The sequence below is a fragment of the Pongo abelii genome, chromosome 2 (genome assembly GCF_028885655.2).
Source record: "Pongo abelii isolate AG06213 chromosome 2, NHGRI_mPonAbe1-v2.0_pri, whole genome shotgun sequence".
Taxonomy (NCBI): Eukaryota; Metazoa; Chordata; class Mammalia; order Primates; family Hominidae; genus Pongo; species Pongo abelii.
Window position 1 is genome coordinate 136,513,383 of NC_085928.1, and position 12,972 is coordinate 136,526,354.

Consider the following 12,972-nt stretch of genomic DNA (forward strand, 5'->3'; position numbering starts at 1 on the left):
CAGCATATACTATGTTCCAAACACAGTACTAAGTTAAATTATCTTGTTTAGTTTCTTCCACAACTCTACAAGTAGGTATTATTATGTACTCTTTACAGAGAAAAACATCAGGGCTCAAGGGGATTAATTAACTTGCTCAAGATTATATATTGTTTGGCAAAGGACTAGTACATGAATCTGACCCTGGAAAGAGCATTAGGCTAAGGGTTAGAGGATCTGAAATCAGAGTCCTGGCTTTGACACTAACTGGGTTTGAGTTTTGAATGGATCATTTAGCCTTACTGGGCCATGGCTCTCTTATCTAAATGATGACGGTAAAAAATCCTACTAGTGTTACTCTAAACGTGCAAATTCTTATAGTTCTACTATTGCAATGTATTTCTATGACATCTGAACTCCAACAAGATTAAAATCAGTTACTTGATCATAGAAGTTCAAATCTACTGTACTCCCTTTGGGCATAATCATTTCAGAATGTCTGGCAAGTGCCCCTACAAGAGTTTCTTTCCTTGATGTGTGTAGGATGTGCTGTCCCAAGACCATTATTACAATAGAAATAGCAGCTGTTTGTACAGGATGATCACTGTACCAACCAACTGCAAATAGTGAGTTTGGAACATATTAAAAAAGGTCTGCAGTGAGCTGAGATCACACCACTGCACTCCAGCCTGGGCGACAGAGTTAGACAGTTTAAAAAAAAAAAAAAAAAAGTCTTTGAACTTGGTAATTGGGCCTTATAAAAAGTCATTTAAAAAATCTATTGGTTTCAAAAAATGTTACTTTCAAGTTGGTCTGTGAAATATCCTGGATGAAAAAATGAAATAATACATTAAATCATCCCGAACAAATCACTATGTAACTATTTAGGACCTCCTAAATCAAATGTCTGTGATTTTTTTAAACTTCTACTTTTTTCTTTACAAAAGTAATAGAAACAACATAGAAAGTAAATAAACTATGATAAGAAAAAAAAAATCATTCATAAGCCTCAGTCCCTGGAACATCCACTATTAACATTTTTATGTATGATTTTGTAGCTTTTTTTTTTTTCCTACATGTGCTTTTTTTTTTTTTTTTTTTTTGACAGTTTTACTCCGTCACCCTGGCTGGAGTGCAGCGGCATGATCTCGGCTCGCTGCAACCTCCATCTCCTGGGTTCAAGTGATTCTCCTGCCTGACTCCCAAGTAGCTGAGATTACAGGTGTGTACCACCACACCCATCTAATTTTGTATTTTTAGAAGAGATGGGGTTTCACCATGTTTGCCAGGCTGGTCTCGAACTCCTGACCTCAGGTAATCTGCCCACTTCAGCCTCCCAAAGTACTGGGATTACAGGGGTGAACCACCATGTCCGGCATACATGTACTTTTAAAAAATAGTGGAATCCTATTCTAAATACTGTTTTTGATTGGATTTTTTATTTTAAAGTACATCTTGAATATCTTTCTATAGTATTATGTATTTTTTCTTCAACTTCTTTCTTAAATGAATGGATGCACAATAATCCAGAGTCAGGATGTTCCATCACGTATTTAGCCTATCTTTTAATATTGGCTATTTAGATTACTGCCAAATTTTTACTCTTCAAAACAATGCTCATTGAACGGTCATATAATTAAGCCTTTGCACGAATTCTTAAATATTTCAAATAGATTTATGAATATGGAATTAGAAAGTTAAAGGGTATGCAATTTAAAAAAATATTTGATATATTATTACCCAACTGTTTTCGAAAAGGTTGTACTAATACATTGTCTACCAGCAGTATAGGAGATTTTCTGCTTTCTTCCAGTTTCACCAGTGCATCATATTATTGTTTCAATTTTTGCCAAATTTGGAGTTGTTTTAATTTGTATCAAATAAAATGCATATAAAGTATTGTGTCCAAATTGATATTAATTGGATAACTGTAACTGATAACTGTATAGTTATAAGTATATTGGACACTATATATATAGTGCTCTCTATAACAAGAAAAATTTATTAGTGTTATTGATGGCACTTCATTATTGATAGTACTAAGAGTTTATTAGTGCTATCAATAACAAAGGTATCAGTAGATTATTTTTCTTGTTATAGAGAGCATATATATATATATATATATATATATGCGTGTGTGCAGTGCGTGTGTGTGTCTGTGTGGTTCTCTATAAAAAGCAAAACAGCTCAAGAAAAGAGAAAAGCAACTCCAAAAGTGGTATGGATATGGAGTAAAATGTATTTCTTGAAGCAGTTGGTGTAAACAACTGTGCCAGGACTGGTTGTACAAAATCAAGGGAAAGAATAGACCAAAACAAACAAAAACAAAACACAAAAAAGTCCTTATGAAATAGACTTTAAAGGAAAAAATGAATTGATGATAGGAGAAACTATTACACTTGGGGGAAAATATTTCCTTGTGATTCTATGAGAAATAGAAAGATAGTCATATTACACAGGATAATAGTTAATGCAAAGAAGACTGTGACACAGGATGCGAGAACTGGTTCACACATTATGCTAGAATAAAGCATCATCCAAAATGTTACAAGGCTTAAGCCTTGTAACATGAAATTTTTTTATGTACCAAGAAAACTCTTGGGTACATCATTGGGAAAATGTCCAGCAGCCCAGTTAATAGAATGACCAACTCACTTATCATTTAGTCCTCAACAGCCAAAAGGTTTAGACCTGATAATCTCGGCTCTCACTAAAAAGGAGGCAGAACAGTGGGGTGTGAAAGGTTTCTAAGACTGGGGTTTACATCCTAATGCCATCAATTCCTAGCTGTGTGACCTCCATTGGGTAAATTGTCCAGAGGCTCAGTTTCCACTTTGGTGAAATAGGGGTAATACTATTATCTCACTTACCTCAAAGAGTTGTCATAAGGCTCAAGTAGGATGACAAATGTGAAAAAGATGTTCGTAAACAGTTAGGACTGGGGACTACAAAGTTAAATATGGTAGGATACTGAAATCCATAAATATCACATGACTAAGTTGAAAAGATATCCGTAATATTTTCCAAATCCAAAATGTTAGTCACATTCTTAAATCCCCAAATCTAGAAAGGCTGTAGGGTCTAGTTTTGCAAACTATTTTAATAACTATCAAGATCAAATAAACGTATGTCTTTCTGTGGTCTGGGAAGCCTAACTTTCTTAATCTTGTCTTGGCAAACCCATATCACAATTTGAAAAACATGTTGTCTCCAACCCAACTGACTCTGCCTCCAGTGTTATATTATGCTCTACGTCCCACCAGGTGCTCGGCCTAAAACTCCAGAGTCTTTTGATGTTTGTCACTTTCATCTCCTCCCTCTCTATCAAATTAACTCAAGAAAAAAATTCCTTTCATGAAGATGTACATATATTTCTTAAAACTACTCTATCAAAGCTATAAAATTAGTCCTCAAAACTCAAAGTTAAAATAAAGTTATAACTTAAGTAGGTGAGTAGGTATCTTGATTGCTGTATTTTTATTCTGAATTATTATTTGCTATACAATTTGTTTATTACTTTGCAAAACACAAAAATAACTTCCAACATGAGTTTTCTTCTCCCATGTGCAAATTAAATACTTGCCATTGGAATTATACATTGGTTGGTTGAAATTGGCTAGCTCTTTCTTATCAGTGTTAAGTGCTTCCTGCCTCAGAATTGACAATTATCATGTCTCCTGCTCACCCTGAGAATTTTAACAAGTACATGTTAGCACATCTGAAGGGCTATTGTCTATCATTTCTCAGTAGTTGATATACCTTTGTTGAATGGCCGCACTATCAAAATACTGTCTGTGACTCTTTGTTCTAAAGAGGTTATTTCATGTAAGACAAGAAAGAAGCCAGATTTATTCATTTATCTAGTATTTACTGTGTGCCAGGTACTATTATAGGCACTGGAATATGGCGTTGAACCTGTCTTCTTGCTGTCATGACCTTTGCATTCTAGTGAAGGAGACTTATTACAAACAAATAAATCAATGCCCGTCTAATGGCACAAGGTGATAAGTACTGTGATGGTTACATTTTATGTGACAATTTGGCTAGGCAATGATGCCCAGTTATTTGGCCAAACAGTAGTCTAGATATTGATATGAAGAAATTTGATAAATATGATTAATATCTTCAATTGGTTGTTTATAAATAAAGGATTTACATTTGATTATGTGGGTGGGCTTCATTCAATTAGTTGAAGGTGTTAAGAACAGAAACTGAGGTGTTGCCAGAAGAAAAAGGAACTCTGTCTTAAGACCATAACACAGAAATCCCCTGAGTTTACAGCCTACCAGCCTTCCTTACAAATTGCAAACTTGTGAAACCCCTCAATTACATAAGTCAATTTCCTAAAATAAATTTATATATTCGTACGTAGATTTATTCTACTGGTTTCCTGTCTCCGGAACACCCTGACTGTTATAAGTACTATGAGAAAAATGAAGCAGGTGAAATGGGGAGACCATGTGGAAATCAGGGGGAGACAGCTTGGAAAGGTTGTTGAGGGAAGGCTCCATGGGGAAATGACATTTCAACAGAAGCCTGAATCAAGTGATGGGATGAGCTAGGCAAAGAAACAGAGACAAGATATTCCAGCCTAAAGGAATAGTGAGTGCAACGGCACTGAGGTGGAACTAATCTCAGCGTGTCTGAAGAACAAGAAGTGAGACTGGGTAGAGCAGAGTAAATGGGAAGAGGAGTGACAGGCGATGAGTTTAGGGAAATGGGCAGGGGAAAATCTTGTAGGGTGTAGTAGATATGAATGTGATAAGAAAGCACTGGAGAGTTTTGATCAGGGAAGCAATACAATCTGATACACATTATGAAATAATTGCCACTCCAGCTGCTGTGTAGAAAACTGACTAACAATGAGAAACGGAAGAGCAGAGAGATCAGTTAAGAGAACTTGCAGGCCAGCTGTGAGATCATGATGGCTTGGATGAGGGTGAAAGGAATGGAGGTATTGAGAAGTGTTCAGATTTGGAATATATTTTGAAGGAAGAACTGATATCACCTTATGCTTTCCTATCCCTTTAATAGGGAATATGGTTAAAAAAAAAAAGAGAATCAAGAATGATACCCTAGTTGTAGCCCAAGCATCTCAACATAAATGATGCCATCAAAGAGATGGGAAGCCTAAGATTTAGTAAGTTTTGGAGTAATAGAGAACTCAAGAATTCTGTTGCGAACATGACCCATTTGAAAGATCTGTTGGCTAGTTAAGTGGAGGTGTCATGTAGACAGTTGTCTATCCTGAAAAATTGCCCAACTCAAAATATTTTTGAGAGTTTAAATCATGGTAATCCATTTTGCATCTTGGACATCAGTTATGCACCAGTGATCAGCAAGTGGGTGTATTGTTTATAGATTGCTCTCAATAGTCTCAATCTGATAGAATGTTTACTTAAAGGTGGTTGCTGTCTTTATTAGCTATCTAAATACTGAAACAAGTAGTTTAGGAAAATGGATAAATTATCATTACTTTTTTCCCAAAACAAATTTTTTAGGGGTTTTCACATATCCTTTTAATGTGATAAAATCTCAATCTGATATAATAAAAGTGCAGTTATTAAACAAATAGTCATTAGGTAAAAAGAGAAGAGGCAATATCTATTAATTTGTTAATCCCTGATAGATCCAGTTAATGTATATACGTATCCCTAAGCAGGTGATTGTAAAATTTCTATAAAGTAATATTAGACCTAGATTCCAGTGGAACGTGATCATAATTGGTTCAACAGAAGATATGCTGCTAAAGTGTTACCCAAATGTAAGTTTCAGTCATAAGCTAGGTCCTGCTTCACTTAAGCAATACATTCCTTTACAAATATTGGTCCCATGAAAATTCCCAGTAAAACAAGCTGCCTACCTAATTGATAGAGCTTTAAGTTCAAGAAAAAGTTGCGATTTAATCCCCCAAATCACCATAAGTTGTCCTTTACATGTTCTTAGGAAACAGGACCTGTATCAAGCATTTCCATTTCTGTCATGCCTGCTCTGGACAAAGGGCCATCATCTGAGCTTGTCACATGAAATCCAGCCAATTCCATCATACTTTGCAAGAGTCCAGATCTCTCTCACTGCCGACGCCTTTGGAGCCACAAAGTGACAGTCAGCCCGGCTGTTATGGATGCCCAACACATGGCAAACCTGAAAATAAATGTTACGAAAAAGGCCACAGGGCCATAATAGAGTTGTTATTAGAGCCGAGATGAGTGCTGCAAAATGACTGAACATCCACTATCTAGAGAGGAACAGAAATTTCAGAGACTGTTTGGGGGTAGATGACTGATGGAGTTGGCTAGTTCCAACTCCCATTTCTGCAACTGACACACAGAAGCAGAAAAAGCTGAATGTATTCTAATGTCTTTTAAAAAAAAAAGAAAATCCAAACAAACCATGAGTGGGGCTAGTTTACAGTCATCAAATGGTGACTTTCATTGGATTTGGAATGATTTGGAATGCTTTTCTGATGTGTTCTATCTTTCCTATAAGGAATTGAGAGCTTATTATACTCAAAAATCTGAGAGCCAGATAAAAGAGAGATCTTGCCTCAACTTCTCTGATGAGATAGGAAGGAATAGTGTAGGCCCAAAACTTTAGGGCTCAGATCCCGCAAAAAGTCATCACTCTTCATCTATTCAACTTCCTGTCTTCATAAGTATTAATTTTGAAAAGAATGCGTAAGTTGAAGCTTTTCTTTAAGATTGACTATACTTTGTCAAATGATGGAAAATGCTTTTAGCCAGAAAATCTATTCTTTATCATAAGGCACTCTTCATAATGGCTTTTTAAATTCAATGTAATTTGTTTTTGGAGTATAAACAGGTTCTGCTGCTCAACTGGTAATTCAGGATTCGTTTTCAAAATAAACTAAAGACACATTCGTGATCACCACACGTTACTGAATGTCTATCCAAACATCTAACACAAAAGTTTTGAAAAGTTAATTTTCTGACCATTCCTCTGGTGTCATTCTTAATTCTGTCACCTTGACATCATGTTGACTCCTTCAGGAAGCAGTGTTAAGAAGAGTGAAAATGTGTCATCAGGCGGTGTTGTGGGTGAATGTACTACTCTGAAGGCATTAAACTTTTATGGATGTGTTTATGTATTATACATATACAAGTCAGCAAGTCTGTATTAGAAATAATCTGCAGAAGCAATAAATTAATGCTGTATTACTAATATTAATTTACATGTTCATCAAATGGCTCCATGTTTGTCACCAAAATCCCCCTCCACATGAGCTATCCAGTCTGTTCCTGCCCTGAAGCTGGCATGTGCCCTTTTCAGCTCTGAAAAACCTCAATTTGCATAAAGATCCTCAGCCATCTGAACTAACTTTGTTTTTGTATGGAACCGTAAAGGTTGAGTGGTAAGGGCTTAAAGAATCCTCTTAAATAATTAAATGGGGTAAACAAAGTAACACCTTGAAAAGTGAGTTTTTTTTTTTTCCTCCCCTTGGGAGAAAAATAGCAAATTCCTTAAGACAATACATTAGATAGAAAGGGGCAAACATTTTGAATGAATGGAGTAGGGTTTGGAGGAGTGTTGAAGAAGCAATGCAGGGTTTTGGCTATAGCTACTTCTGGTGCCAGAGATGGTTTTTGGGGTCTTCTTTACCAATGTGGCGGCAACATCTGTGAAAAGTGAAGATTTAAAAAACAACTTTGCAAGCTGTTACAGAGGATACTAAAGATGCATCACTAATGACATAGAAGGGTGTGTGTGTCTACATAGGAGAAAATGGAGTTACCTCTCTCAAAAGTGTCTCATGAAAGAACAAAGACGACTGTCGGACATAAGGGATTTTTTGAGGTATCATACTGTTCTGCCCACCAGCTGATGATGAACCTATAGATAATTTTCAAAAAGGATAAAAATTAACAAAAAGTGAAAACAAGAACATTTTCTGATGCTATTGATAATGAAAATGTAAAGATACTTATGTGAAACTGAATTTTATTTTCCAAGGGATAAAGGAGAAATGTAGACTTCCAGAGCAGGTTCATTTTTGCTATCGGAAGTATAACTGAATAAGGCAGCCTCAAATGAAACCTAGAGCCAAAAGTTTTCTTCATTCCTTTCTAGTGTGTCCACAACTCTCCTGGAATCTGTGAGCTTGCAAGACAATCTAGCACACATTTGAGCTTTCAAGATGCATGGCGCATCCAGACTCGATGTGGTGTTAGTAGCTCCTGTCATGACTAAATTCCTTTGCACAGTGGCTTCAAACTACCTGTCCATCAATTGCTTTCTCTGTTATTTGGTTCCCCTTATTTCATGATTTTCTGAATGTCAGAACTTAGCTAAACAAAATGAAATACAACTTTCTACATGTAACCCTTTTACTTCCTCATTTCCACATGGCAACATATCTTCTTACTCCAAACACTGCAGTATTTCAAATTCTACTCAAAACCTCTTTCTTCTATAAACTTCATTCAGTTTCTTTTTATTTATTATAGTATCCTTTCAGAATTCATTCATTCATTCATAAAACTTTTTTGGAGCACTTACTATACATAAGGCAAAAAAAAAAAAATAGGATCAGAGACTACAGAGATGAACAAGTTGCATTCTCTACTCTCAAAGAATAATCGTCCAACTGTGTAGATGGGCAATAGATCGTGGTAACTGCAGTGAGAGAAATGTCTAGGAACAGGGGAGTGCATCTGAGGGGGTGTCAGTAGAGAGAGAGGTTAATGTGGCAGTTTCCTGAAAGATACGATGTCTGTGATGAGTCTTAGAAGATGAGTAGAAGTCAGCCAGGCTGGGCATCCCAAGTATGAAGGGTAGTGCCAAGCCTGAAAACAGTATACTAGAACATCTCTTCACATTGACGCTTTTGTTGCCTAAGTGTTCACAATAGTCTGTCTTGGTTCCACCTTCAGGCTGACTTCAGACCAACTGAGGGAGGAATTAAATGAGATAATGTGTTTATCACAAAGTGGTGGGAGATGGCTTCTAGAATTCTTATTATGATTATTAAACCTGGTTTCTGCTTTATCTCTTATTTTCCTGAAGCACCATTAAAGTGCTCTAAGTACCCAAATCTTGCTATTGGTTTCTTTACTCCTCTCTTGTCACTCTGGTAGCAGACAGGGCAGACCTCGGCTACCAAAGTGAGAATGAGGACTCAAGGAGGAAGTGAAAGATGGTCACAGAATCAAAAACATCCCCAGACTTCCTGTTGGGAGCTCTCTGCTAATGTCCCCAGGGTGTTGACAGTAACTGTTCTGGGGGATGAGGCAAGGGAGGGGTGCAGTGGGCTGCAGAAAGACACAGCAGCTGGCTTCATTACTACATCCCTAACAAAGGGTCTCTATAAATCAGACAGGAGGGAAGTGTATGTTTGGCAGGGGGAGGGAAGTTGGTGGGTGCTTGCTCTTTGGCAAATGGTTTAGAACTCATTGGGGCTTACAACCATAATCTACTGATTTGGGAGCCATGGACAAAATCTTTTCTTTTCTAAGCGTTATGCTAACAGTGAATATAGATTTTGTTTTCTGGTTTAAATGTGAAGCAAAAAGACACATGATATGATTTTTAAGTAATATGTTCTTAAGTCTATTTCATTTTAAGCAACTGATCTTCACCAAAAGTGCATCATTAAAGCTGGTGGTAAATATATGTATACAGTTTTTAATATAAATCTGCCTCTCAATCAGTTTCCACATTGCCTGTACATTTATATCAGATCTCAGAAGCCCACTGAACATTAGCAAGAGAAGTGTGAAAAGACAGAAATAGTATCCAGTCCTTGCAGAATGTCTCATTTAGTGGAGTGGGGAAGCTGAGGGGAAGAAATAGTAGTAATATTTTTTGTGTGTGGCCCCATTACTTTTTCAAAGCATTTTCCACCTTTAATTTAGTTGTGACTTCCAGCTGTTTTTGACAGATGGGAACACAAAAACAAGTAGCAGCCAATCAAGTGACACCCAAGCCACATTTCCTATAGCTGCTGTATCCCAGGCTTAATCTTTGCTTTCCTCTGCCAAATCCCTCTGCTTTCTTCACAATGAATGCAAGTCTCTGATCACACCTCAAAATAGCCAGCACATTCCTCAGTCTAGCTTTGTGACCAACGTCAGGCACCCAGAAAAGCTCTAGGCAGAAGTCACGAATTCCACAGCCCACTGGGACCAAAGAGGTGATTTAAGAGAGGAAAGTGGGCAGAGTGGAAGACAGCATGAAGAGGTGGGAACCCAAGAGAATGCAGGCCCCCTGAAATAAAGTGCTGTGATGGAGTGGACTTCAGAGGGCCGATTATACACATCTCTTCCCAAAGCTCTTTTCGGTGTCCTCATCTTGGTAAGTCAAAATTGACCATTTACGCCACAGGAATTGTCAAACATTGCAAATCAGGGCTTCCACTCCACTCCCAGAGAGTTGGTTGTTAAACATTTACTTGCACACCAATGCCTAAGAACATTCAAATTCAATTCTTAATTACTGGTGTATGAGCCAAACAAAACTCATTTGCTCCTGTGTCTGCCCCAAGGCTCCAGGTTTGAGACCTCTGCTCTAGGGGTTAAGCTGTCTTTGGCATGGTGACAAATTTGAATCTTTGTTGGTTCTCCCACTCTTTCCTTCTTTTCTCCCCTCCCCTCAACTTTCTGACTTCTGAAGGAAAAGACCAATAAAGTAGCTCTACAAAATTATTATAAAGGAAACAATCTAAAGGAAAGAATACAACTTGCCAACAGGTGTTTGGATAACTTCAGTCTGAGTTACTTTCTCTCGGTTGAAACTCTTCGGCCCACCTCTATTGTTAACACCTGTGAAATTGTTCAGTCAAACAATCCCACAAGCCCTCTCTGTCTCTCGAATGTGTAGTCTGTTATATTTCTTGTCCATGAGGCAGCACATAATTCATTTAGAGGGCCATGTGAAGTGTTCGTAAATAACAAATTAAGATTTAGTTCAAATATCCCTGATGGGGTCTTGGTGTGCTTACCAGGTTTATGGATCTGTCTCATGGGAATGCACTTTACAAAGTTGCATTTGTGGGTTGTTTATTCAGTTAATAAAGGTATACATTATATATTTGTCATAGATATGAATGGAAGAAAGGGAAATAATTGCTGGAAAAAGCTGTTTCAGATTTTTGCAAGTTGAAGTACTGTGTTAAAGAAAATGGAATAATATGACAAGTATTAGATACTTCATTAGATAAAATAAAAATAATCATAAGTATTACTCTATTGTTTTTCTTTTTATGAAATGATTTTCAACCAACATTGGAAAAGCTTGGTAAACAAAACTCGTGGACTGTCTAAAATCAGGTTCTTACGCTGGGGTTCACAGACCCAGGATGTCTGTGAACTTGAATGTAAAAACAATTACAACATTATTTTCACTCACTTCCAACTGAAATTTAGCATATCCTTCCATTATGAATAGAGTCAACAACCTATGGTACTATTAGCAGTACCTGTCTGTCACTAATAGAAATCACAGATTTTTTTCTATGAAATTAAAGTTGTTGTAGATATCTGAAAACATTATTTATACTCTTCATTTCTTCAAAATTGTAGTAATTATTGGATCCACTGCAAGATTTTATTTTTTAAAAGCACATACATTATTATATCACACATTCGACTTTTACATGTTTTGATAACTATGATTCCATATAATTGGTTTCCTTTGTAATCCCTATACATTTTATTTTTTTCACTTAAAAATATTTTCCTGAGAAAGGGTCCACAGACTTCACCAGATTGCCAAAGAGGGTAGGATCCATGGCACTAAAAAGACTTAAGAACCCCTGTTCTAAAATTGGCCCCAAATTTCATTTATTAATTTATTCAACAACAATCAATAACATTTAAGTGCCTTCAAATGCCCTGCAGTGTTCAATGAACTAGGGATATAAGAACAGATGAGATAAAATTTCTACCTCAAGGACCTTATATTATAAAGAAGATAATTTATTTTACCAAAAAGGGTAATTCTTTAAACATTTAATCTCAAAAGCAACAAGAACGAAAACTCACAAGTAGCACTATCCAAAACGTGGTCCACGAAACAGCAACTTGGGCATTGTCTGGGGTTTTATTAGAAATGCAGAATTTCAGGCCCAATCCCAGAATCTGTATTTTAATAAGATCTCCAGAAATTAGAAAATTTGAGATGTGCTAGCCTAGACTTTAGTCATTCATACTACCATCCTTACCACTTCCTTCTTCCCATTTGGCCTGAACAATGATCTAAAACAATGACAAAGTCCCAAGGAATCAGGAGACCACTAATAAAGTCAAGTGTAGACCAAACTGATTTTTCCAAGGCTTGTGAAAAAGAGCATGGCTCTTTTGAGAATTCTATTTCTAGCAGTACCAAAGAGTACAAATCTAAGCTGGGAAAAAAAAAAAAAAAAAAAAGAAAGAAAGAAAGAAAAGAAAAACATGATTGGAAATCTTGTCACATTTTCTCGTGCCTAATTTGGTCATTCCTTTGTATGAAGTAAAACAAGCTCATCTTGTTTAGTGTTACCTCAATGGAGTGAAATTGGCTACACCGTTCTTTCACTCAAAGAACTATTCATAGATTTCTATTCTCAAGCATGTTATTTATATTCTGCCTAAAAGTAGGTTTCACAGTTATTCAGAATCATGCAGCATCAACTGAATACTTCTTTAATTTTGATCTGAAAAGTGAAACATATTTGAATTTCCTAATATAATATTTGGGGAGAACCCCAAAGTGTGAACATTGAGAAAACAATGATATAGAAAAGATATTAGAATCCAGTGATTACTTAAAAGCTTGAAATCAATTGAATTCTATGTTTGGTGGATGCTTCTGAAATTATATGCAAACTGCAGTGATGTGGCTTGATAATCTAAATCTTATTAATGATCCAGGGGCAGTGCTGTCTGTCCATTGCAATCTCTGACCCTGTCTTTATTTAAAGTTCCACCTTTTTTTCCTTCATTAATTTTTCGCATTGATTTTCATTTTTAAAACTATTGCATTAAAATATTTATCTTG

At 36.4% G+C, this 12,972-nt stretch overlaps 1 long non-coding RNA gene across 1 annotated transcript in view; it reads left to right on the forward strand.

Annotated features, from left to right (window-relative positions):
* LOC129058624 (uncharacterized) overlaps nucleotides 1–6,150 on the forward strand; it is a 44,612-nt gene extending 38,462 nt beyond the window's left edge. The window contains exon 3 of the long non-coding RNA XR_008523880.1: nucleotides 5,926–6,150. This is a non-coding gene — a long non-coding RNA (uncharacterized LOC129058624). The remainder of the gene's footprint in view (nucleotides 1–5,925) is intronic.
* The last annotated feature ends 6,822 nt before the right edge of the window (nucleotides 6,151–12,972 follow it).